General features: G+C 41.8%; 42 non-coding genes and 1 pseudogene across 42 annotated transcripts; 42 read left to right on the forward strand and 1 right to left on the reverse strand.

The window, feature by feature from the left end:
• LOC128369678 (nuclear receptor ROR-alpha A-like) overlaps positions 1 to 25,000 on the reverse strand; it is a 154,550-nt pseudogene that overhangs the window by 86,153 nt on the left and 43,397 nt on the right.
• trnav-uac (transfer RNA valine (anticodon UAC)) lies at positions 5,063 to 5,135 on the forward strand. Its single transcript has one exon. It is a non-coding gene; the product is annotated as a tRNA-Val (tRNA).
• Positions 5,407 to 5,479, forward strand: trnav-uac (transfer RNA valine (anticodon UAC)). The gene has a single exon. It is a non-coding gene; the product is annotated as a tRNA-Val (tRNA).
• trnav-uac (transfer RNA valine (anticodon UAC)) lies at positions 5,703 to 5,775 on the forward strand. The gene has a single exon. It is a non-coding gene; the product is annotated as a tRNA-Val (tRNA).
• trnav-uac (transfer RNA valine (anticodon UAC)) lies at positions 6,713 to 6,785 on the forward strand. The gene has a single exon. It is a non-coding gene; the product is annotated as a tRNA-Val (tRNA).
• trnav-uac (transfer RNA valine (anticodon UAC)) lies at positions 7,060 to 7,132 on the forward strand. Its single transcript has one exon. It is a non-coding gene; the product is annotated as a tRNA-Val (tRNA).
• Positions 7,576 to 7,648, forward strand: trnai-uau (transfer RNA isoleucine (anticodon UAU)). The gene has a single exon. It is a non-coding gene; the product is annotated as a tRNA-Ile (tRNA).
• Positions 8,318 to 8,390, forward strand: trnav-uac (transfer RNA valine (anticodon UAC)). The gene has a single exon. It is a non-coding gene; the product is annotated as a tRNA-Val (tRNA).
• On the forward strand, positions 9,326 to 9,398 carry trnav-uac (transfer RNA valine (anticodon UAC)). The gene has a single exon. It is a non-coding gene; the product is annotated as a tRNA-Val (tRNA).
• Positions 9,673 to 9,745, forward strand: trnav-uac (transfer RNA valine (anticodon UAC)). The gene has a single exon. It is a non-coding gene; the product is annotated as a tRNA-Val (tRNA).
• trnav-uac (transfer RNA valine (anticodon UAC)) lies at positions 10,402 to 10,474 on the forward strand. Its single transcript has one exon. It is a non-coding gene; the product is annotated as a tRNA-Val (tRNA).
• On the forward strand, positions 10,753 to 10,825 carry trnav-uac (transfer RNA valine (anticodon UAC)). The gene has a single exon. It is a non-coding gene; the product is annotated as a tRNA-Val (tRNA).
• trnav-uac (transfer RNA valine (anticodon UAC)) lies at positions 11,058 to 11,130 on the forward strand. The gene has a single exon. It is a non-coding gene; the product is annotated as a tRNA-Val (tRNA).
• trnav-uac (transfer RNA valine (anticodon UAC)) lies at positions 11,643 to 11,715 on the forward strand. Its single transcript has one exon. It is a non-coding gene; the product is annotated as a tRNA-Val (tRNA).
• Positions 12,016 to 12,088, forward strand: trnav-uac (transfer RNA valine (anticodon UAC)). Its single transcript has one exon. It is a non-coding gene; the product is annotated as a tRNA-Val (tRNA).
• On the forward strand, positions 12,338 to 12,410 carry trnav-uac (transfer RNA valine (anticodon UAC)). Its single transcript has one exon. It is a non-coding gene; the product is annotated as a tRNA-Val (tRNA).
• Positions 13,845 to 13,917, forward strand: trnav-uac (transfer RNA valine (anticodon UAC)). Its single transcript has one exon. It is a non-coding gene; the product is annotated as a tRNA-Val (tRNA).
• Positions 14,259 to 14,331, forward strand: trnav-uac (transfer RNA valine (anticodon UAC)). The gene has a single exon. It is a non-coding gene; the product is annotated as a tRNA-Val (tRNA).
• trnav-uac (transfer RNA valine (anticodon UAC)) lies at positions 14,553 to 14,625 on the forward strand. The gene has a single exon. It is a non-coding gene; the product is annotated as a tRNA-Val (tRNA).
• trnav-uac (transfer RNA valine (anticodon UAC)) lies at positions 15,060 to 15,132 on the forward strand. Its single transcript has one exon. It is a non-coding gene; the product is annotated as a tRNA-Val (tRNA).
• Positions 16,114 to 16,186, forward strand: trnav-uac (transfer RNA valine (anticodon UAC)). The gene has a single exon. It is a non-coding gene; the product is annotated as a tRNA-Val (tRNA).
• Positions 16,465 to 16,537, forward strand: trnav-uac (transfer RNA valine (anticodon UAC)). Its single transcript has one exon. It is a non-coding gene; the product is annotated as a tRNA-Val (tRNA).
• Positions 16,885 to 17,122, forward strand: trnav-uac (transfer RNA valine (anticodon UAC)). The gene is made up of 2 exons: positions 16,885 to 16,921; positions 17,087 to 17,122. It is a non-coding gene; the product is annotated as a tRNA-Val (tRNA).
• Positions 17,206 to 17,278, forward strand: trnav-uac (transfer RNA valine (anticodon UAC)). The gene has a single exon. It is a non-coding gene; the product is annotated as a tRNA-Val (tRNA).
• Positions 17,626 to 17,863, forward strand: trnav-uac (transfer RNA valine (anticodon UAC)). Its single transcript has 2 exons — positions 17,626 to 17,662; positions 17,828 to 17,863. It is a non-coding gene; the product is annotated as a tRNA-Val (tRNA).
• trnav-uac (transfer RNA valine (anticodon UAC)) lies at positions 17,947 to 18,019 on the forward strand. Its single transcript has one exon. It is a non-coding gene; the product is annotated as a tRNA-Val (tRNA).
• Positions 18,369 to 18,441, forward strand: trnav-uac (transfer RNA valine (anticodon UAC)). The gene has a single exon. It is a non-coding gene; the product is annotated as a tRNA-Val (tRNA).
• On the forward strand, positions 18,836 to 18,908 carry trnav-uac (transfer RNA valine (anticodon UAC)). Its single transcript has one exon. It is a non-coding gene; the product is annotated as a tRNA-Val (tRNA).
• On the forward strand, positions 19,260 to 19,332 carry trnav-uac (transfer RNA valine (anticodon UAC)). The gene has a single exon. It is a non-coding gene; the product is annotated as a tRNA-Val (tRNA).
• Positions 19,610 to 19,682, forward strand: trnav-uac (transfer RNA valine (anticodon UAC)). The gene has a single exon. It is a non-coding gene; the product is annotated as a tRNA-Val (tRNA).
• On the forward strand, positions 19,929 to 20,001 carry trnav-uac (transfer RNA valine (anticodon UAC)). Its single transcript has one exon. It is a non-coding gene; the product is annotated as a tRNA-Val (tRNA).
• trnav-uac (transfer RNA valine (anticodon UAC)) lies at positions 20,357 to 20,429 on the forward strand. Its single transcript has one exon. It is a non-coding gene; the product is annotated as a tRNA-Val (tRNA).
• trnav-uac (transfer RNA valine (anticodon UAC)) lies at positions 20,787 to 20,859 on the forward strand. The gene has a single exon. It is a non-coding gene; the product is annotated as a tRNA-Val (tRNA).
• Positions 21,209 to 21,281, forward strand: trnav-uac (transfer RNA valine (anticodon UAC)). Its single transcript has one exon. It is a non-coding gene; the product is annotated as a tRNA-Val (tRNA).
• On the forward strand, positions 21,553 to 21,625 carry trnav-uac (transfer RNA valine (anticodon UAC)). The gene has a single exon. It is a non-coding gene; the product is annotated as a tRNA-Val (tRNA).
• trnav-uac (transfer RNA valine (anticodon UAC)) lies at positions 21,904 to 21,976 on the forward strand. The gene has a single exon. It is a non-coding gene; the product is annotated as a tRNA-Val (tRNA).
• trnav-uac (transfer RNA valine (anticodon UAC)) lies at positions 22,224 to 22,296 on the forward strand. Its single transcript has one exon. It is a non-coding gene; the product is annotated as a tRNA-Val (tRNA).
• trnav-uac (transfer RNA valine (anticodon UAC)) lies at positions 22,652 to 22,724 on the forward strand. The gene has a single exon. It is a non-coding gene; the product is annotated as a tRNA-Val (tRNA).
• On the forward strand, positions 23,235 to 23,307 carry trnav-uac (transfer RNA valine (anticodon UAC)). Its single transcript has one exon. It is a non-coding gene; the product is annotated as a tRNA-Val (tRNA).
• On the forward strand, positions 23,535 to 23,607 carry trnav-uac (transfer RNA valine (anticodon UAC)). Its single transcript has one exon. It is a non-coding gene; the product is annotated as a tRNA-Val (tRNA).
• Positions 23,970 to 24,042, forward strand: trnav-uac (transfer RNA valine (anticodon UAC)). Its single transcript has one exon. It is a non-coding gene; the product is annotated as a tRNA-Val (tRNA).
• Positions 24,328 to 24,400, forward strand: trnav-uac (transfer RNA valine (anticodon UAC)). Its single transcript has one exon. It is a non-coding gene; the product is annotated as a tRNA-Val (tRNA).
• Positions 24,905 to 24,977, forward strand: trnav-uac (transfer RNA valine (anticodon UAC)). Its single transcript has one exon. It is a non-coding gene; the product is annotated as a tRNA-Val (tRNA).

The following is a 25,000-nucleotide window of genomic DNA, read 5'->3' on the forward strand; positions in this document are numbered from 1 at the left end:
TTCCTCACTCCTGCCTTCCTTCCTACCTTCCTTCTTTCCTCACTCCTTCCTTCCTTCCTACCTTCCTTCTTTCCTCACTCCTTCCTTCCTTCCTTCCTACCTTCCTTCTTTCCTCATCTCCTTCCTTCCTTCCTACCTTCCTTCTTTCCTCACTCCTTCCTTCCTTCCTACCTTCCTTCTTTCCTCACTCCTTCCTTCCGGCCCACATCAGATCAAATTGGACTGTATGAGGCCCTTGAATCATTAGCATGGTGAGCTTATCTCTATTTACTACACAGTGCTCTACATTTAAGTGTCTGAATGAACGAGTCCATGGCAACTATACTACTTTCTGGGGAGTGTGTCTATGTTCCCCCAGTTTAATAGGGCATGGTCTAATGAGGGGGGGGGTGGGGGGGTAACTGTGCCGTGGCCTAATTTAGATGGGAGGAAATAAGGGAACTGACCCCAGAAGTGCTAACATGATGCAACGCTCGTCAAATCTATCGTCATGTTACTCTACAGCTGATGGTGATTCCTCTCTCCTCTCCTTCCTCTCTCTCTCTCCTCTCCTTCTCTCTCCTCTCCTTCCTCTCTCTCTCTCCTCTCCTTCCTCTCTCTCCTCTCCTTCCTCTCTCTCCTCTCCTTCCTCTCTCCTCTCCTTCCTCTCTCTCTCTCCTCTCCTTCCTCTCTCTCCTCTCCTTCCTCTCTCCTCTCCTTCCTCTCTCTCTCTCCTCTCCTTCCTCTCTCCTCTCCTTCCTCTCTCTCTCTCCTCTCCTTCCTCTCTCTCTCTCTCCTCCTCTCTCCTCCTCTCCTCTCTCTCCCTCTCTCTCTCTCCTCTCCTTCCTCTCTCTCCTCTCCTTCCTCTCTCTCTCTCCTCTCCTTCCTCTCTCTCCTCTCCTTCCTCTCTCTCTCTCCTTCCTCTCTCTCTCTCCTCTCCTTCCTCTCTCTCCTCTCCTTCCTCTCTCTCTCCTCTCCTTCTCTCTCTCCTCTCCTTTCCTCTCTCCTCTCTCTCTCTCCTCTCCTTCCTCTCTCCTCTCCTTCCTCTCTCTCTCTTCCTCTCCTTCCTCTCTCTCCTCTCCTTCCTCTCTCCTCTCCTTCCTCTCTCTCTCTCCTCTCCTTCCTCTCTCTCTCTCTCCTTCCTCTCTCCTCTCCATCTCCTTCCTCTCTCTCTCTCCCTCTCCTATCTCTCTCTCTCTCTCTCTCCTCTCCTCCTCTCCCTCTCCTTCCTCTCTCCCTCTCCTTCCCTCTCTCTCCTCTCCTTCCTCTCTCTCCTCTCCTTCCTCTCCTCTCCTTCCTCTCTCTCTCTCCTCTCCTTCCTCTCTCTCCTCTCCTTCCTCTCTCCTCTCCCTTCCTCTCCTCTCCTCCTCTCTCTCCTCTCCTATCATCCTCTCCTCCTCATCCTTCCTCTCTCTCTCCTCCTTCCTACTCTCTCTCATCCTCTTCCTCTCTCCTCCTCCTCTCCTCCCTCCTCTCTCCTCTCTTCTCTCTCTCTCTCCTCTCCTTCTCTCTCTCTCCCCTCTCATTCCTCTCTCTCTCCTCTCCCACTCTCCTTCCTCTCTCATCTCCCTCCCTTCCTCTCTCCCCTCTCCTTCCTCTCTCTCCCCCCTCCTCCTCTCCCTATCTCCTCCTCATCCTCCTCCTCTCCTCCTCTCCTACCTCTCCTTCCTCTCGCTCTCTCCTCCTCTCTCTCTCCTTCCTCCCTCTCTCTCCTCTCTCTCCTCCTCGCTCTTCTCCTCCTCACTCCTTCCTCTCCTTCCTCTCTCCTTCTCTCCTCCTCTCTCCTCTCTCGCTCTCCTTCCCTCTCTCACTCTCTTCCTCTCTCTCCTCTCCTCTCTCCCCCTCTCTCCTTCCTCTATCCTTCCTCTCTTCCTCTTCTTCCTCTCTCTCTCCTCCTCTTCCTCTCTCTCACTCTCTCTCTACTCCCTCTTCTCTCTCTCCTCTCTTTCCTCTCCCCTCTCCCTTCCTTCCTATTCTCCTCTCCTTTCTCTCTCTCCTCTCCTTCCTCTCCTCTCCTCCTCTTCCTCTCTTCTCTCTCCTCTCCCTTCCTCCTTCCTTCCTCTCTCTCTCTCCTCTGCTTCCTCTCTCTCCTCTCTTCCTCTCTCTTCTCCTCTGCTTCCTCTCTCCTCCTCTTCCTCTCTCTCTCTCTCATCTCCTCCTCTTTCCTCTCTCTCCTCTCTCTCTCTCTCCTCCTCTTCACTCCTCTTCCTCTCTCTCCTCTCCTTCCTCTCTCCTCTCCATTCCTCTCTCCTCTCCTTCCTATCTCTCTCTCTCCTCCTCTTTCCTCTGATTGACTGACTGCTGAATCTGCTGCAGTTAAACTAAATGTCAGATATCTGCTCTGTACTTCTTATTCTGTGGTTGTGTGTGTCTGACTTGCTCTTCTGTCTCCTACTCATGAACAGAACAGAACTAGTAAACACCTTAACATGCGGTTTCCTCTCATCGAGATAAGATGAACAGATAGAGATCACATGTAATGCAAAGAGGCTGAAACAGCAGAAACATGCTCATATCTCTAGATCAGAGGTGTCAAACTCATCTTCATTCAAGGGCCACATACAGTACAATTTGATCTCATGTGGGCCGGATCATTAAAAAGATGGAAGGAAGGAAAGAAGGAAGGAAGGAAGGAAGGAAGGAAAGACAGATGGAAGGAAGGAAGAGATGACAGGAAGAAAAGAAGGAAGGAAGGAAATAAGGAGGGAAGAAAGGTAAGAAGGACATATGGAAAGACGGACAGACAGACGGAAAGAAGGAAGGACAGAAGGAGGAAAGGGAGGAAGGACAGGTGGAAGTAAGGAAAAAGGGAAGGTAGGAAGGATGGAAAGAAGGACGGACAGACAGACAGATGGAAGGAAGGAAAAGAACACAGGAAGGAAAGTGGGCCGGATTGCAACCCTCGGCGGGCCGGTTCTGGCCCACGGGCCGCATGTTTGACACCCCTGCTCTAGAGTTACTATAATCACACTGGCTCCAAGTGAAGATGTAAATTAGGGGTTTTTTTGGATCTTGAAATGAAAGAAAATCTGAGCTAAACTTAACGAGCAGAGATGAGTCAAGACTTTCAGCTCAGAATCTAAAAATCATCACTTGGTTTGAAACCTTTCCTGCAGAGTGAACGACCGAGGTTTCACTTTTATCTGAAAGTCTCTCGCTGTCGAGGACTTCATACCTGCTGCTAGAAGGAAGGAAAGGAGGGAGGAAGGAAGGAAGGAGGGATGAAGGAAGGGAAGAAGAAGGAAGGAAAGGAGGGAGGAAGGAAGGACAGGAGGGATGAAGGAAGGAGGGAAGGAAGGAAAGGCGGAAGGAAGGAAAGGAGGGATGAAGAAAGGAGGGACGGAAGGAAAGGCAGAAGGGAGGAAAGGAGGGAGGAAGGAAGGAAAAGAGGGATGAAGGAAGGAGGGACGGAAGGAAAGGCGGAAGGAAGGAAAGGAGGGATGAAAGAAGGAAAGGAGGAAGGAAGGGAAGAAGAAGGAAGGAAAGGAGGGAGGAAGGAAGGACAGGAGGGATGAAGGAAGGAGGGAAGGAAGGAAAGGCGGAAGGAAGGGAAGAAGAAGGAAGGAAAGGAGGGATGGCAGAGAGAGAGAGGAGACTCAGAGTGGCTCAGACTGCTACTACGAGACCACCGGGCCCTTAGCAACTGTCACACACACACACACACACACACACACACACACACACACACACACACACACACACACACACACACACACACAGACACACACATCTCCTCTCTCTCCTCTCCTTCCTCTCTCTCCTCTCCTTCCTCTCTCTCCTCTTCTTCCTCTCTCTCTCCTCCCCTTCCTCTCTCCTCTCCTTCCTCTCTCTCCTCTTCTTCCTCTCTCTCTCCTCCCCTTCCTCTCTCTCCTCTCCTTCCTCTTTCTCCTCTCCTCCTTTTCCTCTCTCTCTCCTCCTCTTCCTCTCTCTCCTCTCCTTCCTCTTTCTCCTCTCCTCCTTTTCCTCTCTCTCTCTTCCTCTCTCTCTCATCTCCTTCCTCTCTCTCCTCTCTCCTCTCTCTCCTCCTCTCTCCTCTCTCTCCTCCTCTTCCTCTCTCTCTCCTCCCCTTCCTCTTTCTCCTCTCCTCCTTTTCCTCTCTCTCTCCTCCTCTTCCTCTCTCTCCTCCTCTTCCTCTCTCCTCTCCTTCCTCTCCTTCCTCTCTCTCTCCTCCTCTTCCTCTCTCTCTCTCTCCTCCTCTTCCTCTCTGCTCTCCTTCCTCTCTCTCCTCCTCTTCCTCTCCTTCCTCTCTCCTCTCCTTCCTCTCTCTCTCTCCTCTCCTTCCTCTCTCTCTCTCTCCTTCCTCTCTCTCTCCTCTCCTTCCTCTCTCTCTCTCCTCCTCTTCCTCTCTGCTCTCCTTCCTCTCTCTCCTCCTCTTCCTCTCCTTCCTCTCTCTCCTCTCCTTCCTCCTCTTCTTCCTCTCCTTCCTCTCTCTCCTCTCCTCTTCTTCCTCTCTCTCCTCCTCTTCCTCTCTCTTCTCCTCTCTCTCTCCTCTCCTTCCTCTCTCCACACACACACACACACACACACACACACACACACACACACACACACACACACACACACACACACACACACACACACACACACACACACACACCACCCCCTCCTATGCTTATTAAATATATTAAACAGGGGGCTTGAGCCTCTCGGTGCTCCAGTTGGACTCCATACTGAGAGAGAACATGCTGCTCTGCCTTCTGTGCCCCCTCCCCAAACCACACACACACACACACACACACACACACGCTATCTCCCCCCCCTCAGGGCCACCACAGACTGGGGCAGAGCACCAGAGAACAGCTCAGACTGATAACGATGTACAGTTGAGTTCAGTTGAGAAGCAGAATCTGTGAAAAGTGAGATTGTGAGTTTAAATCATTTAAATGAGATAAATGACGTCTTTAAATACATCGCTGTGTGTTTTCTTCTGCAAATCTGGATGCAGCAGAAATCTGTATGTACTGGTTCCACATAGCAATGCACATTGTCTTGTTATTTGATGAATAGAGACAAACTAAACATGCACGTTTCACAGGAAATGACACAATTTTTTTGTTTTTAGTAGAAACCAGCTCATATCAGAGGTTCCATAGTGTAGTGGTCATCACGTCTGCTTTACACGCAGAAGGTCCTGGGTTCAATCCCCAGTGGAACCAGATCTTTGCCATCTTGTCACATACTTCAAATCTATTGTGGAGAAACTGATGTTTGGTAAAGAAAAACCAAAATGTAATTTTCATTTCTTGCCTGTAACGTAAAAGAAAAACTCTATGCAGAAGGTCCTGGGTTCAATCCCCAGTGGAACCAGCTGAGCTAAATATATATTGCTGTTATTTGATAGAGACATCATCTCACTAGAAAATATGAATAGTTCACAGGAAATAGCATAAAAATGTGAGTTTTTAGTAGAAACCAGTTTATATCAGTGGTTCCATAGTGTAGTGGTCATCACGTCTGCTTTACATGCAGAAGGTCCTGGGTTCAATCCCCAGTGGAACCAATTATCTGTTACATTGCTGCATGCCTACAGTCAGTTGAATCCTCAAATCTAGAATTTGATCATAATCTGAGGAAAACCTTGATGTAAACTCTACTTTATGAATTCAGGTTTGAGCTAAATATATATCATTTCCTTATTTGATTAACAAAGACACAAAAATGGCCGTTTAACAAGAAACGATGTATAAATCTGAGTTTTTAGTAGAATAAGACCTTACGTAAGAGGTTCCATAGTGTAGTAGTCATCACGTCTGCTTTACACGCAGAAGGTCCTGGGTTCAATCCCCAGTGGAACCAGATCTCTATACAACTTCTGCTGATTTTACCTGAAAATGTGCAGTTTAAGAAAATTCTACAAGGAAGGGAAAGAAGCTGCAACCCTGACATTAGCCGGACAAGCTGTACGTGTGAAGTCAAATGTCCAAATCACTCAGAAACTACAGAATTTACCCAAAAGAAGTCCATGTTGGCGCGCAGGTGGTCGAGTGGTTACAGCGCATGCAACATATGCAGCCAACCCCGAGTTCGAATCCCAGCTGGAGGTCCTTTGCTGCAAGTCAGACCCCCTCTCTCTCCTGTTTCCTGTCTGTCTACTATTAAATAAAGGCGTCTGTACCAAAAAAGAAGTCTATGTCATGTCTGATTGATCCGATGAGATAACGGCTCACAGTGAGACGGTATGAGCGAGTTTTTACACAACTGATGAACAAACAGAACATTCATTATCATTAAACTTCATCTAATCTGTAGTATTTAATTATCTTAATGTCATTCAGCATATGGAGAAAATATCCCTACCTTTCTTCTGTCTTTCCACCATTTCTCTCCTCTGCTACAGAAACTCTCTTAAAAATCCAACATCTCTACTCCAACAGCTTTTCACCTGAGGAGCTCTCTCTCTTAAAATATGCTTTTATCTTCACCAGGATCTCGTCTTAACTGGAAGAGGAAAGTCTCAGAAAACGTCACAGTTCCAGGAATCTTCTTAGACTTTCGTCACCATGGGGGCAACTCTCTGTACCAGGAAGCTTAATGAACCCAGAGCCTGATCTTAATCTAACACTAACAGCAACAGTGTGAGAAACGCAGGTCTACAGATGGGGATTGGTTCAGTATCTGTTTATAGAACACAATGCTAAACACAAAGTTAGTGTTTTAATGGTTAGATTATGTTCACATTTATAACCAGATGGATTATTAACACTTCTTATGTCATAATAAAAATCACATCAGTGGTTCCATAGTGTAGTGGTCATCACGTCTGCTTTACACGCAGAAGGTCCTGGGTTCAATCCCCAGTGGAACCAGAGCTTTGCCATTTTGTCACATACCTCGAATCAATTGAGCATCAACTAGGAACCTCTACTGACTTAAACCCCTCACCTACACTCTGCTCTGTTCTCACAAACACACTGCTAAAATACATTGTGGAGGAACTGGAAAAGGTCTTGGGTTCAATCCCCAATTGAACTAAATGCTTAATATTTGATAACTTAAGATGTGTAGCATATTATTCCATCATGTTTCACAAGGAATAACATAAAAATGTGAGGTTTTAGTGTAAAAAAAGCTCATGTCAGTGGTTCCATAGTGTAGTGGTCATCACGTCTGCTTTACACGCAGAAGGTCCTGGGTTCAATCCCCAGTGGAACCAGATCTTTGCCTTTGTGTCACATATTTAAAGCCAATTGAGCATCAACAAGGAACCTCTGCTCTGTTCTCACTAACACCACGAACACACTGCTAAAATAAACCGTGGAGAAACTGATGTTTGGTGAAGGAAAACCAAAATGGGTTCAATCCCCAGTGGAACCAGATATTCTGGTCTAAAACACTGCCCATTAAGCTGTTATTCAACATTAATATTCTGTAGTGTTTTACTGTATTTATGAAGCACAATACATCAGAAAGGTTCCATAGTGTCACATTTACATCTACTTTACATGCAGAAGGTCCTGGGTTCAATCCCCAGTGGAACCAATTGAACTAAATGCTCAATATTTGATGAATAAAGACGTCTAGCATAATATTCTATCATGTTTCACAAAGAATAACATAAAAATGTGAGTTTTTAGTGTAAAAAAAGCTTGTGTCAGTGGTTCCATAGTGTAGTGGTCATCACGTCTGCTTTATACGCAGAAGGTCCTGGGTTCAATCCCCAGTGGAACCAGATCTCTATCCTACAAGACTTCTGTCCAGCTGTAGATAACAAGTATGTGACTATATAGCCTTCAAAGGACAACTGTGACAAAGATCTAGAGCTGGCTTTTAAGTAAAAAGATCCAACAAAAGCAGAATGTACTGGCGAGGTTTGAAGCGAACCGAGCCGATACTAAAGTGTGATGTCATCAGACTGCTGGCCTCTGATTGGTCAGAGAGTCTTAACTGGAAGAGTCATGAGCCGCCCCACACAAGAATCAAAGCCGCCATTTTTTAAAACACCAACAACAGCGTTACAGTGATTGGTTTCTCTTCTCTTGCTTTGTGTGAGACAGAAAGCCACATACAGCAGGAAGGAAGGAAGGAAGGAAAAGAAGGAAGAAGGAAGGAAAGATGGAAGGAAGGAAGGAAAGGAAAGATGGAAGGAAAGAAGGAAGGAAGGATGGAAGGAAGGAAGACAAAAAGACACATACAGCAGTAAGTACACCATCGCATCCATGTCCTCCATTGTTTATGTGTTTGCGTCCCGTAGAAAACGAAGTCACGGCAGTTTAACACAGCGTTGCTATGACGACCATGCTCACGTTGAGGAGGAACTATAGTAATGGAAAAGGTTCCTGGTACCAAACCGAGTTGAGTCGTACTAGAAGTGTATAGTGGAAAAACGCCATTAAGTACAGGTTCCATAGTGTAGTGGTCATCACGTCTGCTTTACACGCAGAAGGTCCTGGGTTCAATCCCCAGTGGAACCAGATCTTGTGGCCTAAAACACTGCCCATTAAGCTGTTATTCAAGGTTAATATTCTGTAGTGTTATACTGTATATATGTAGCACAATACATCAAAAAGGTTTCAGTGTCACATCGACTTTACATGCAGAAGGTCCTGAGTTCAATCCCCAGTGGAACCAGAGCTTTGCCTACTTATCACATACTTGAAATCTATTGTGGAGAAACTGATGTTTGGTAACGAAAAACCAACATGTCATTTTCATTTCTTGCCTGTAACGTAAAAGAAAAACTCTATGCAAAAGGTCCTGGGTTCAATCCCCAGTGGAACCAGCTGTGCTAAATATATATTGTTATTTGACAGAGGCATCATCTCACTAGAAAATATACTTATTACACAAGACATTAGACAAAAAATGTGAGTTTTAAATAGAAATCAGCTCATATTGGGGTTTCGTAGTGTAGTGGTCATCACGTCAGAACGCCAGACCAGAAGGTCCTGGGTTCAATCCCCAGTGGAACCAGATCTCTATCATATAAGGCTTCTGTCCAGCTGTAGATAACAGGTATGTGACTTTATGGCAATCAAAGGAAAACTGTGACAATAACCTAGAGCTGGCTTTAAGTAAAAAGCTCCAACAAAAGCAGAATGTACAGTCTTCAGTAATGCTGCCTTAGTTCTTTACTGTGAGCTAAAATTGAACTGAACCACTTTTCACTGCTGAACTATGATCAGAAACAAGTGTATACCGAGTTTAGAGCAAAAAATTAGGTACAGGTTCCATAGTGTCATATCTGCTTTACACACAGAAGGTCCTGAGTTCAATCCCCAGTGGAACCAGCTGAGCTAAATATATATTGTTGTTATTTGACACAGACATCATCTCACTAGAAAATATACTTATTCCACAAGAAATTACACAAAAATGTGAGTTTTAGTAGAAATAAACTCATATCAGTGGTTCCATAGTGTAGTAGTCATCACGTCTGCTTTACACGCAGAAGGTCCTGGGTTCAATCCCCAGTGGAACCAGTCATTTAATGCTGCATAACTACAGTCAGTTGAATCCACAAATCTAGAGTTTGATCATAATCTAAGAAAAACCTTAATCTAACCTCAGCTCAGCCAAAATGTACATTAGCCTTCCTAAAACCTAACCGACCCTCTACTGCAAGAATTCAGTCTTCAGCTAAATACAGATTGTTTTATTAGAGACATTTACAGTCTCATTTCAAAATAGGCCTGTTAACTTTCACAAGAAATTACCCCAAAAATTAGTTTTCAGTAGAAATATAGTCATGTCAGTGGTTCTATAGTGTAGTGGTCATCACGTCTGCTTTACACGCAGAAGGTCCTGGGTTCAATCCCCAGTGGAACCAGATCTCTATCATATAAGGCTTCTGTCCAGCTGTAGATAACAAGTATGTGACTTTATGGCCATCAAAGGAAAACTGTGACAAAGATCTCAAGCTGGCTGTAAGGAAAAAGCTCCAACAAAAGCAGAATGTAGTCCTCAGTAATGCTGCCTTAGTTCTTTACTGTGAGCTAAAATTGACCTGAACCACTTTTCACTGCTGAACTATGATCAGAAACAATTGTATACCGAGATAAGAGCAATGTTCAATCCCCAATGGAACAAGTCATTGTCACTTTATGTGTGGCTGAATTTGGACATTAGAGAAACTCTGAGTTCTAACCTTACTTAAAAAACTATACTCAGTCTTCACACAAAATAAGCATAAAATCAAAAGCTACTAGAGCTCACAATAAAATCTAAATTTCTGTTATTCAAAGCAAACATTCAGCAGTGTTGTACTGTACATACGGAGTGATATGAATAATAAAAGGTTTCATAGTGTGGTAGTCATCACATCTGGGTTCAATCCCCAGTGGGACCAGCTGACCTAAATATGCATTGTGTTGTTTTTTGACATTTAAAATCTCGCTTTAAAAAAAAGGGAAAAACACACAATGCATATTTTACAGGAAATTACACAAAAATGGGAGGTTTTAGTAGAAATAGAGGCATGGCAGTGGTTTCATAGTGTAGTGGTCATCACATCTGCTTTACACGCAGAAGGTCCTGGGTTCAATCCCCAGTGGAACCAGAGCTTCACCATCTTGTCACATATTTAAAACAAATTGCACATCAACTAGAAACCTCTACTGACTGAAAAACCTGACTAAATTCTCACTAACACCACGAACACACTGCTAAAATACATTGTGGAGAAACTGGAAAACCAAAATGTCCTCTTTCATTTCTTGCAGAAGGTCCTGGGTTCAATCCCCAGTGGACCCAATTGAACTAAATGTAAATTCTATCATGTTACACAAGGAATCACATAAAAATGTGAGGTTTTAATAGAAATCAGCTCATGTCAGTGGTTCCATAGTGTAGTGGTCATCACGTCTGCTTTACACGCAGAAGGTCCTGGGTTCAATCCCCAGTGGAACCAGTAATCTAACCAGCTAAGGAAACCTGATATTAATATAACCTCACACTTCATCTTCCTTACAAAGCAGCTGCAGATTTTACAGTTACAGTACGTCAGTGTTGGGATGGAACATATTACTTGAAGAGGGTTTTATGTCTAGACCAGCATCGACATTTATAATTATTTATACGTTTGAAGTTTGGGTTAAATGACATAATAACTGTGGTTTTAGTAGAAACAACTAAAGGACAGTGGTTCCATAGTGTAGTAGTCATCACGTCTGCTTTACACGCAGAAGGTCCTGGGTTCAATCCCCAGTGGAACCAGAGCTTTGCCATCTTGTCACATATTTACAGCCAATTGCGTATCAACAACGAACCTCTACTGCCTAAAAAACCTGACTAAACTCTGCTCTGTTCTCACTAACACCACGAACACACAGCTAAAATAAACTGTGGAGAAACTGGAAAACCAAAATGTCCTCTTTTATTTCTTGCAGAAGGTCCTGGGTTCAATCCACAGTGGAACCAGAGCTTTGCCATCTTGTCACATACCTCGAATCAATTGAGCATCAACAAGGAACCGCTACTGACTAAAACCCCTCACCTAAACTCTGCTCTGTTCTCACTAACACCACGAACACACTGCTAAAATACATTGTGGAAAACCAAAATATCCTCTTTCATTTCTTGCCTGTAACGTAAAAGAAAAACTCTATGCAGAAGGTCCTGGGTTCAATCCCCAGTGGAACCAATTGAACTAAATGTAAATTCCATCATGTTTAACAAGGAATAACATAAAAATGTGAGGTTTTAGTGAAAATAACCCTCATGTCAGTGGTTCCATAGTGTAGTGGTCATCACGTCTGCTTTACACGCAGAAGGTCCTGGGTTCAATCCCCAGTGGAACCAGAGCTTTACCATCATATTTAAAACCATCTGCACATCAACAAGGAACCTCTACTGACTAAACTCTGCTCTGTTCTCACTAACACCACAAACACACCGTTAAAATCTATTGTGGAGAAACTGATGGTAATGAAAACTAAACCTTTTTCATTTCTTGCCTGTAACGTAAAAGAAAAACTCTATGCAGAAGGTCCTGGGTTCAATCCCCAGTGGACCCAATTGAACTAAATGTAAATTCCATCATGTTTAACAAGGAATAACATAAAAATGTGAGTTTTTAGTGTAAAACCAGCTCATGTCAGTGGTTCCATAGTGTAGTGGTCATCACATCTGCTTTACACGCAGAAGGTCCTGGGTTCAATCCCCAGTGGAACCAGTCATTTAACCAGCTAACGAAACCTGATATAAATATAACCCTAACCCTTCATCTTCCTTACAATACAAAGTGGCTGCAGATTTTAAGTGTTACACCACGTCATCATTGATCAGTGTTGGGATGGAACATATTACTTGAAGAGGGCTTTATGTCCAAATCAGCATCAACATTTATAATTATATATACGTTTGAAGTTTGGGTTAAATTACATAATAATTGTGATTTTAGTAGAAACAACTAAAAGACAGTGGTTCCATAGTGTAGTAGTCATCACGTCTGCTTTACACGCAGAAGGTCCTGGGTTCAATCCCTAGTGGAACCAGAGCTTTACCATCTTGTCACATATTTACAGCCAATTGCGCATCAACAAGGAACCTCTACTGATTAAAACCCCTCACCTAAACTCTGCTCTGTTCTCACTAACACCACGAACACACTGCTAAAATACATTGTGGAGAAACTGGAAAACCAAAATGTCCTCTTTCATTTCTTGCCTTTAACGTAAATGGAAAAACTCTACGCAGAAGGTCCTGAGTTCAATCCCCAGTGGAACCAGTTGAACTAAATGCTCAAAATTTGACGAATAAAGACGTCTATAGCATAATATTCTATCATGTAGGGCTGGGCGATATGGCCTTTTACTAATATCCCGATATTTTTAAGCCATGTCACGATACACAATATATCTCGATATTTTGCCTGAGCCTTGAATTAGCACTTTGATGCATACAATCATGCTAGTATGATGATTCTACATTAAAACATTGTTCATACTACATTAATATATGCTGATTTTAAACATTCATGCCAAAAGGGTGAAATCACAACTAAACAAATTCATCAAAACTGTATTTATTAAACAGTTATTAAGCAGTGGCACAAACATGTCATTTCAAAACAAATAAAGTGTCTTTTATGCATGATGTAACTAATATGACACATCAAAATAACACTAAATTAAAGTGCACATTTTGTGCATAATGCCACTAGGATATAAAGGTAGAGCTGTCTCTGCTAGGTAGATTATATCTTGGATCAAGTGTGATCCGGCCTTTTCAACCACACTCACTGGGGCCATGTCTTTCTCTGTGTGGCGTGTTACTGCGGACGTTATCTCCTTCTGTTTTTAACTATTTTAGTCGTATTGCTGTTCTGGAAAAAGAAGACGCCACACTCAATTGCGTCGGTGCATATATGTCACTGGCCGGAGATGTGCTCTTGCAGAGTTTCAAGCACACATGGTGATATAACTTTGTTGTACTACCAGCTTTTGTGGCATACTTTACATATTACAGTTTGTTGTTCAACGTCCTCCCTCTTGTACCCAAACCACCGCCAGATGATGGATCCTGAATTGTTTTTTTGGGAATTAAATCTCCCTCCTCCACTTGTCCATATCACCTGCTGCTCCCGCGACCTGAGATCGCTGCTACTGCTGCTACATGCTACCGGGCATATGACGTTGCACGCACAACAGAATGTGATGTACGTAACTAGGTGCGCTTGTTTTATCTCTCTGTGCGGAGAGATGAGAGAGTGAGAAAAACCTGTAGTTCAACGGGCCGCGACTAAAAACAAACTGCGTGTAAATTGAATGTATACTCGAATATTCACGATATAGTAATTTTCTACATCCCACAGAGAACAAGCCGCGATACATTGAGTATACTCGATATACCGCCCAGCCCTACTATCATGTTTCACAAGGAATAACATAAAAATGTGAGGTTTTAGTGTAAAAAAAGCTTGTGTCAGTGGTTCCATAGTGTAGTGGTCATCACGTCTGCTTTACACGCAGAAGGTCCTGGGTTCAATCCCCAGTGGAACCAGAGCTTTGCCATCATATTTAAAACCATCTGCACATCAACCAGGAACCTCTACTGACTAAACTCTGCTCTGTTCTCACTAACACCATGAACACACTGTTAAAATCTATTGTGGAGAAACTGATGTTCAGTAAAGGAAAACCAAAGCCATTTTCATTTCTTGCCTGTAACGTAAAAGAACAACTCTATGCAGAAGGTTCTAGGTTCAATCCCCAGTGGAACCAGCTGTGCTAAATATATATTGTTGTTATTTGACACAGACATCATCTCACTAGAAAATATACTTATTCCACAAGAAATTACACAAAAATGTGAGTTTTTAGTAGAACTCAGCTCATGTCAGTGGTTCCATAGTGTAGTGGTCATCACGTCTGCTTTACACGCAGAAGGTCCTGGGTTCAATCCCCAGTGGAACCAGCAGTCTAACCAGCAAAAGAAACCTGATATAAATATAACATTACTGCTCATCTTCCTTACAATACAGAGTGTTACAGTACGTCATTATTGGGATGCAACATATTTATTGAAGAGGACATTATGTCTAGACCAGCATCGACATTTATAATTATTTATACGTTTGAAGTTTGGGTTAAATGACATAATAACTGTGGTTTTAGTAGAAACAACTAAAGGACAGTGGTTCCATAGTGTAGTAGTCATCACGTCTGCTTTACACGCAGAAGGTCCTGGGTTCAATCCCCAGTGGAACCAGAGCTTTGCCATCTTGTCACATATTTAAAACCAATTGAGCATCAACAAGGAACCTCTACTGACTGAACTCTGCTCTGTTCTCACCAGCACCATGAACACACTGCTAAAATACATTGTGGAGAAACTGGAAAACCAAAACGTCCTGGGTTCAATCCCCAGTGGAACCAGATCTTGTGGTCTAAAACACTGCCCATTAAGCTGTTATTCAAGGTTAATATTCTGTAGTGTTATACTGTATTTATGTAGCACAATACATCAAAAAGGTTTCATAGTGTCACATCTGCTTTAAATGCAGAAGGTCCTGGGTTCAATCCCCAATTATACTAAATGCACAATATTTGATAAATAAAGACGTGTAACATAATATTCCATTGTGTTTCACAAGGAATAACATAAAAATGTGAGGTTTTAGTGTAAAAATAGCTCATGTCAGTGGTTCCATAGTGTAGTGGTCATCACGTCTGCTTTACACGCAGAAGGTCCTGGGTTCAATCCCCAGTGGAACCAGAGCTTTGCCATCTTATCACATACCTTTGAGCATCAACAAGGAACCTCTACTGACTAAAACCCCTCACTTAAACTCTGCTCTGTTCTCACTAACACCACGAACACACTGCTGAAATACATAGTGGAGAAACTGGAAAACTGGAGAAGGTCCTGGGTTCAATCCCCAGTGGAACCAGATCTCTATCATATAAGGCTTCTGTCCAGCTGTAGATAACAGGTATGTGACTTCATGGCCATCAAAGGAAAACTGTGACAAATATCTAGAGCTGGCTTTAAGTAAAAAGCTCCAACAAAAGCAGAATGTACAGTCTTCAGTAATGCTGCCTTAGTTCTTTACTGTGAGCTAAAATTGACCTAAACCATTTTTCACTGCTGAACTATGATCAGAAACAATTGTATACCGAGATAAGAGCAATGTTCAATCCCCAATGGAACAAGTCATTGTCACTTTATGTGTGGCTGAATTTGGACATTACAAAAACTCTGCGTCCTAACCTTACTTAAAAAACTATACTCAGTCTTCACACAAAATAAGCATGAAATCAAAAGCTACTAGAGCTCAGAATAAAATCTAAATTGCTGTTATTCAAAGCAAACATTCAGCAGTGTTGTACTGTATATCTGGAGTGATATGAATAATAAAAGGTTTCATAGTGTGGTAGTCATCACATCTGGGTTCAATCCCCAGTGGAACCAGAGCTTTGCCATCTTGTCACATATTTAAAACCAATTGAGCATCAACCAGGAACCTCTACTGACTAAACTCTGCTCTGTTCTCACTAACACCATGAACACACTGCTAAAATACACAGTGGAGAAACTGGAAAACTCTGCAGAAGGTCCTGGGTTCAATGCCCAGTGGAACCAGCTGTGCTAAATACATATGGTTATTTGATAGAGACATTTATAGTCTCAATAAAAAATATGCATATATAATGGCACAAAAATGTGAATTTTTAGTAGGAATATATTCATGTCAGAGGTTCCATAGTGTAGTGGTCATCACGTCTGCTTTACACGCAGAAGGTCCTGGGTTCAATCCCCAGTGGAACCAGATCTGTTAGTCTAAAACACTGCCCATTAAGCTGTTATTCAACATTAATATTCTGTATACTGTATGTATGTAGCACAATATAACAAAAAGGTTTCATAGTGTCACATCTGCTTTAGATGCAGAAGGTCCTGGGTTCAATCCCCAGTGGAACCAGTTGAACTAAATGCTCAATATTTGATAAATAAAGAGGAGTAGCATAATTTACACTATATTCTATCATGTTTCACAAGGAATCACATAAAAATGTGAGTTTTTAGTCGAAATCAGCTCATGTCAGTGGTTCCATAGTGTAGTGGTCATCACGTCTGCTTTACACGCAGAAGGTCCTGGGTTCAATCCCCAGTGGAACCAGATCATTGCCATCTTGTCACATACTTCAAATCAATTAAGCATCAACAAGGAACCTCAACTGACTAAAAACCCCCTCACCTAAACTCTGTTCTGCTCTCACTAACACCATGAACAGATAAAAATACATAGTGGAGAAACTGGAAAACCAAAATGTCCTCTTTCATTTCTTGCCTTTAACGTAAATGAAAAATTCTACGCAGAAGGTCCTGGGTTCAATCCCCAGTGGAACCAGTTGAACTAAATGCTCAATATTTGACGAATAAAGACATCTAGCATAATATTCTATCATGTTTCACAAGGAATCACATAAAAATGTGAGGTTTTAATAGAAATCAGCTCATATCTGTGGTTCCATAGTGTAGTGGTCGTCACGTCTGCTTTACACACAGAAGGTCCTGGGTTTAATACCCACTGGAACCAGAGCTTTGCCATCTTGTCACATATTTAAAGCCAATTGAGTATCAACAAGGAACCTCTACTGACTGAACTCTGCTCTGTTCTTACTAACACCGTGAACACACTGACTTGCCTGTAAAAGAAAAAAAACTATGCAGAAGGTCCTGGGTTCAATCCCCAGTGGAACCACCTGTGCTAAATACATATTGCTGTTATTGCACAAGGAATAACATAAAAATGTGAGTTTTTAGTCGAAATCAGCTCATGTCAGTGGTTCCATAGTGTAGTGGTCATCACGTCTGCTTTACACGCAGAAGGTCCTGGGTTCAATCCCCAGTGGAACCAGATCATTGCCATCTTGTCACATACTTCAAATCAATTAAGCATCAACAAGGAACCTCAACTGACTAAAAACCCCCTCACCTAAACTCTGTTCTGCTCTCACTAACACCATGAACAGATAAAAATACATAGTGGAGAAACTGGAAAACCAAAATGTCCTCTTTCATTTCTTGCCTTTAACGTAAATGAAAAATTCTACGCAGAAGGTCCTGGGTTCAATCCCCAGTGGAACCAGTTGAACTAAATGCTCAATATTTGACGAATAAAGACATCTAGCATAATATTCTATCATGTTTCACAAGGAATCACATAAAAATGTGAGGTTTTAATAGAAATCAGCTCATATCTGTGGTTCCATAGTGTAGTGGTCGTCACGTCTGCTTTACACACAGAAGGTCCTGGGTTTAATACCCACTGGAACCAGAGCTTTGCCATCTTGTCACATATTTAAAGCCAATTGAGTATCAACAAGGAACCTCTACTGACTGAACTCTGCTCTGTTCTTACTAACACCGTGAACACACTGACTTGCCTGTAAAAGAAAAAAAACTATGCAGAAGGTCCTGGGTTCAATCCCCAGTGGAACCACCTGTGCTAAATACATATTGCTGTTATTGCACAAGGAATAACATAAAAATGTGAGTTTTTAGTCGAAATCAGCTCATGTCAGTGGTTCCATAGTGTAGTGGTCATCACGTCTGCTTTACACGCAGAAGGTCCTGGGTTCAATCCCCAGTAGAACCAGAGCTTTGCCATCTTGTCACATACCTCAAATCAATTGAGCATCAACAAGGAACCGCTACTGACTAAAAACCCTCACTTAAACTCTGCTCTGTTCTCACTAACACCACGAACAGACTGCTAAAATACATTGTGGAGAAACTGGAAAACCAAAATGTCCTCTTTCATTTCTTGCCTTTAACGTAAATGAAAAACTCTACGCAGAAGGTCCTGGGTTCAATCCCCAGTGGAACCAGTTGAACTAAATGCTCAATATTTGACGAATAAAGACGTATAGCATAATATTCTATCATGTTTCACAAGGAATAACATAAAAATGTGAGGTTTTAGTGTAAAAAAAGCTCATGTCAGTGGTTCCATAGTGTAGTGGTCATCACGTCTGCTTTACACGCAGAAGGTCCTGGGTTCAATCCCCAGTGGAACCAGATCTTGTGGTCTAAAACACTGCCCATTAAGCTGTTATTCAAGGTTAATATTCTGTAGTGTTATACTGTATTTATGTAGCACAATACATCAAAAAGGTTCCATATTGTCCCATCAGCTTTACATGCAGAAGGTCCTGGGTTCAATCTCCAGTGGAACCAGAGATTTGCCATCTCGTCACATATTTACAGCCAATTGCGCATCAACAAGGAACCTCTACTGACTGAAAAACCTGACTAAACTCTGCCAAAATGGGTTCAATCCCCAGTGGAACCAGCTGTGCTAAATATATATTGTTGTTATTTGACACGGACATCATCTCACTAGAAAATATACTTATTCCACAAGAAATTACACAAAAATGTGAGTTTTTAGTAGAAATAAGCTCATGTCAGTGGTTCCATAGTGTAGTGGTCATCACGTCTGCTTTACACGCAGAAGGTCCTGGGTTCAATCCCCAGTGGAACCAGAACTTTGCCATCTTGTCACATATTTAAAACCAATTGAGCATCAACAAGGAACCTCTACTGACTAAAACCCCTCACTTAAACTCTGCTCTGTTCTCACTAACACCACAAACACACTGTTGAAATACATAGTGGAGAAACTGATGTTTGGTAAAGAAAAACCAAATCCATTTTCATTTCTTGCCTGTTAAAAAAAAACTCTCTGCAGAAGGTCCTGGGTTCAATGCCCAGTGGAACCAGCTGTGCTAAATACATATGGTTATTTGATAGAGACATTTATAGTCTCAATAAAAAATATGCATATATAATAGCACAAAAATGTGAATTTTTAGTAGGAATATATTCATGTCAGAGGTTCCATAGTGTAGTGGTCATCACGTCTGCTTTACACGCAGAAGGTCCTGGGTTCAATCCCCAGTGGAACCAGATCTGTTAGTCTAAAACACCGCCCATTAAGCTATTATTAACATTCTGCAGTGTTATACTGTATTTATGTAGCACAATATAACAAAAAGGTTTCATAGTGTCACATCTGCTTTAGATGCAGAAGGTCCTGGGTTCAATCCCCAGTGGAACCAGTTGAACTAAATGCTCAATATTTGATAAATAAAGAGGAGTAGCATAATTTACACTATATTCTATCATGTTTCACAAGGAATCACATAAAAATGTGAGGTTTTAATAGAAATCAGCTCATATCAGTGGTTCCATAGTGTAGTAGTCATCACGCCTGCTTTACACACAGAAGGTCCTGGGTTCAATCCCCAGTGGAACCAGAGCTTTGCCATCTTGTCACATATTTAAAGCCAATTGCGTATCAATAAGGAACCTCTACTGACTAAACTCTGCTCTGTTCTCACTAACACCATGAACACACTGACTTGCCTGTAAAAAAAAAAACTATGCAGAAGGTCCTGGGTTCAATCCCCAGTGGAACCACCTGTGCTAAATACATATTGCTGTTATTTCACAAGGAATAACATAAAAATGTGACTTTTTAGTCGAAATCAGCTCATGTCAGTGGTTCCATAGTGTAGTGGTCATCATGTCTGCTTTACACGCAGAAGGTCCTGGGTTCAATCCCCAGTGGAACCAGAGCTTTGCCATCTTGTCACATACCTCAAATCAATTGAGCATCAACAAGGAACCTCTACTGACTAAAAACCCTCACTTAAACTCTGCTCTGTTCTCACTAACACCACGAACACACTGCACTGCTAAAATACATTGTGGAGAAACTGGAAAACCAAAATTTCCTCTTTCATTTCTTGCCTTTAACGTAAATGAAAAACTCTACGCAGAAGGTTCTGGGTTCAATCCCCAGTGGAACCAGTTGAACTAAATGCTCAATATTTGACGAATAAAGACGTCTAGCATAATATTCCATCATGTTTCACAAGGAATAACATAAAAATGTGAGGTTTTAGTGTAAAAAAAAGCTTGTGTCAGTGGTTCCATAGTGTAGTGGTCATCACGTCTGCTTTACACGCAGAAAGACCTGGGTTCAATCCCCAGTGGAACCAGATCTTGTGGTCTAAAACACTGCCCATTAAGCTGTTATTCAAGGTTAATATTCTGTAGTGTTATACTGTATATATGTAGCACAATACAACAAAAAGCTTTCATAGTGTCACATCAACTTTACATGCAGAAGGTCCTGGGTTCAATCCCCAGAGGAACCAGAGCTTTGCCATCTCGTCAAATATTTACAGCCAATTGCGCATCAACAAGGAACCTCTACTGACTGAAAAACCTGACTAAACTCTGCCAAAATGGGTTCAATCCCCAGTGGAACCACCTGTCCTAAATACATATTGCTGTTATTTCACAAGGAATAACACAAAAATGTGATTTTTTAGTCGAAATCAGCTCATGTCAGTGGTTCCATAGTGTAGTGGTCATCACGTCTGCTTTACACGCAGAAGGTCCTGGGTTCAATCCCCAGTGGAACCAGATCATTGCCATCTTGTCACATACTTCGAATCAATTAAGCATCAACAAGGAACCTCTACTGATTAAAACCCCTCACCTAAACTCTGCTCTGTTCTCACTAACACCACGAACACACTGCTAAAATACATAGTGGAGAAACTGGAAAACCAAAATGTCCCCTTTCATTTCTTGCCTTTAACATAAATGAAAGACTCTACGCAGAAGGTCCTGGGTTCAATCCCCAGTGGAACCAGTTGAACTAAATGCTCAATATTTGACGAATAAAGACGTCTAGCATAATATTCCATCATGTTTCACAAGGAATAACATAAAAATGTGAGGTTTTAGTGTAAAAAAAGCTCATGTCAGTGGTTCCATAGTGTAGTGGTCATCACGTCTGCTTTACACGCAGAAGGTCCTGGGTTCAATCCCCAGTAGAACCAGAGCTTTACCATCTTGTCACATGCACATCAACAAGGAACCTCTACTGACTAAACTCTGCTCTGTTCTCACTAACACCATGAACACACTGTTAAAATACACCGTGGAGAAACTGGAAAACTCTGCAGAAGGTCCTGGGTTCAATGCCCAGTGGAACCAGCTGTGCTAAATACATATGGTTATTTGATAGAGACATTTAAAGTCTCAATAAAAAATATGCATATATAATAGCACAAAAATGTGAATTTTTAGTAGGAATATATTCATGTCAGAGGTTCCATAGTGTAGTGGTCATCACGTCTGCTTTACACGCAGAAGGTCCTGGGTTCAATCCCCAGTGGAACCAGATCTGTTAGTCTAAAACACCGCCCATTAAGCTGTTATTCAACATTAATATTCTGTATACTGTATTTATGTAGCAAAATATAACAAAAAGGTTTCATAGTGTCACATCTGCTTTAGATGCAGAAGGTCCTGGGTTCAATCCCCAGTGGAACCAGTTGAACTAAATGCTCAATATTTGATAAATAAAGAGGAGTAGCATAATTTACACTATATTCCATCATGTTTCACAAGGAATCACATAAAAATGTGAGGTTTTAATAGAAATCAGCTCATATCAGTGGTTCCATAGTGTAGTAGTCATCACGTCTGCTTTACACACAGAAGGTCCTGGGTTCAATCCCCAGTGGAACCAGAGCTTTGCCATCATATTTAAAACCATCTGCACATCAACCAGGAACCTCTACTGACTAAACTCTGCTCTGTTCTCACAAACACACTGCTAAGAGAAACTGGAAAACCAAAATGTCCTCTTTCATTTCTTGCAGAAGGTCCTGGGTTCAATCCCCAGTGGAACCACCTGTGCTAAATACATATTGCTGTTATTTCACAAGGAATAACATCAAAATGTGAGTTTTTAGTCGAAATCAGCTCATGTCGGTGGTTCCATAGTGTAGTGGTCATCACGTCTGCTTTACACGCAGAAGGTCCTGGGTTCAATCCCCAGTGGAACCAGATCATTGCCATCTTGTCACATACCTCAAATCAATTGAGCATCAACAAGGAACCTCTACTGACTAAAAACCCTCACTTAAACTCTGCTCTGTTCTCACTAACACCACGAACACACTGCACTGCTAAAATACATTGTGGAGAAACTGGAAAACCAAAATGTCCTCTTTCATTTCTTGCCTTTAACGTAAATGAAAAACTCTACACAGAAGGTTCTGGGTTCAATCCCCAGTGGAACCAGTTGAACTAAATGCTCAATATTTGACGAATAAAGACGTCTAGCATAATATTCCATCATGTTTCACAAGGAATAACATAAAAATGTGAGGTTTTAGTGTAAAAAAAAGCTTGTGTCAGTGGTTCCATAGTGTAGTGGTCATCACGTCTGCTTTACACGCAGAAGGTCCTGGGTTCAATCCCCAGTGGAACCAGAGCTTTGCCATCTTGTCACATACCTCAAATCAATGAAGCATCAACAAGGAACCTCTACTGATTAAAACCCCTCACCTAAACTCTGCTCTGTTCTCACTAACACCACGAACACACTGCTAAAATACATTGTGGAGAAACTGGAAAACCAAAATGTCCTCTTTCACTTCATGCCTTTAACGTAAATGAAAAACTCTACGCGGAAGGTCCTGGGTTCAATCCCCAGTGGAACCAGATCTGTTAGTCTAAAACACTGCCCATTAAGCTGTTATTCAACATTAATATTCTGTATACTGTATTTATGTAGCACAATATAACAAAAAGGTTTCATAGTGTCACATCTGCTTTAGATGCAGAAGGTCCTGGGTTCAATCCCCAGTGGAACCAGTTGAACTAAATGCTCAATATTTGATAAATAAAGAGGAGTAGCATAATTTACACTATATTCCATCATGTTTCACAAGGAATCACATAAAAATGTGAGGTTTTAATAGAAATCAGCTCATATCAGTGGTTCCATAGTGTAGTAGTCATCACGTCTGCTTTACACACAGAAGGTCCTGGGTTCAATACCCAGTGGAACCAGAGCTTTTAAAGCCAATTGCGTATCAACAAGGAACCTCTACTGACTGAACTCTGCTCTGTTTTCACTAACACCATGAACACACTGACTTGCCTGTAAAAAAAAAACTATGCAGAAGGTCCTGGGTTCAATCCCCAGTGGAACCACCTGTGCTAAATACATATTGCTGTTATTTCACAAGGAATAACACAAAAATGTGATTTTTTAGTCGAAATCAGCTCATGTCAGTGGTTCCATAGTGTAGTGGTCATCACGTCTGCTTTACACGCAGAAGGTCCTGGGTTCAATCCCCAGTGGAACCAGATCATTGCCATCTTGTCACATACTTCGAATCAATTAAGCATCAACAAGGAACCGCTACTGACTAAACCTCCTCACCTAAACTCTGTTCTGCTCTCACTAACACCATGAACACACTGTTAAAATCTATTGTGGAGAAACTGGTGTTCAGTAAAGGAAAACCAAAGCCATTTTCATTTCTTTCCTGTAACTTAAAAGAACAACTCTATGCAGAAGGTTCTGGGTTCAATCCCCAGTGGAACCAGCTGTGCTAAATATATATTGTTGTTATTTGACACAGACATCATCTCACTAGAAAATATACTTATTCCACAAGAAATTACACAAAAATGTGAGTTTTTAGTAGAAATCAGCTCATATCAGTGGTTCCATAGTGTAGTGGTCATCACGTCTGCTTTACAAGCAGAAGGTCCTGGGTTCAATCCCCAGTGGATCCAGATCTTTCAGTCTAAAACACTGCCCATTAAACTGTTAATCAACATTAATATTCTGTAGTGTTATACTGTATTTATGTAGCACAATATATCAAAAAGGTTTCATAGTGTCATGTCTACTTTACACGCAGAAGGTCCTGGGTTCAATCCCCAGTGGAACCAATTGAACTAAATGCTCAATATTTGATAAATAAAGACGTGTAGCATAATTTACACTATATTCCATCATGTTTCACAAGGAATAGCATAAAAATGTGAGGTTTTAGTGCAAAAAAAGCTCATGTCAGTGGTTCCATAGTGTAGTGGTCATCACGTCTGCTTTACACGCAGAAGGTCCTGGGTTCAACCCCCAGTGGAACCAGATCTCAGACAGGTTTCTAAAGTCCTTGTCAGTCTATGCAAACTCCTGACCTGAAGCTACTTTAACCTCAACTGAACCAGAAATACAATCAATCCTTATATTTGCCTAAAGACACTGACAAGTTTATACCCAAATTAATAAGTAGAAGCTCACAGTACAGTCGTCCCATAGTGTAGTGGTCATCGCATTTATTTTACACGCAGAAGGTCTTGGGTTCAATCCCCAGTAGAACCCAATACTTTGGTCTAAAACACTGCCCATTAAGCTGTTATTCAACACTAATATTCTCTAGTGTTTTACTGTATGTATTTAGCACAACACAACAAAAAGGTTTCATACTGTCACATCTACTTTACACACAGAAGGTCCTGGGTTCAATCCCCAGTGGAACCAACTGAACTAAACGTACTTGACTTGTAGCATAAATTACACTATATTCCATCATGTCTCCCAAGGAATAACATAAAAATGTGAGGTTTTAGTGCAGAAAAAGCTCATGTCAGTGGTTCCATAGTGTAGTGGCCATCACGTCTGCTTTACACGCAGAAGGTCCTGGGTTCAATCCCCAGTGGAACCAGAGCTTTGCCATCTTGTCACATA

This window comes from Scomber japonicus, chromosome 1, assembly GCF_027409825.1.
Source record: "Scomber japonicus isolate fScoJap1 chromosome 1, fScoJap1.pri, whole genome shotgun sequence".
Taxonomy (NCBI): domain Eukaryota; kingdom Metazoa; phylum Chordata; class Actinopteri; order Scombriformes; family Scombridae; genus Scomber; species Scomber japonicus.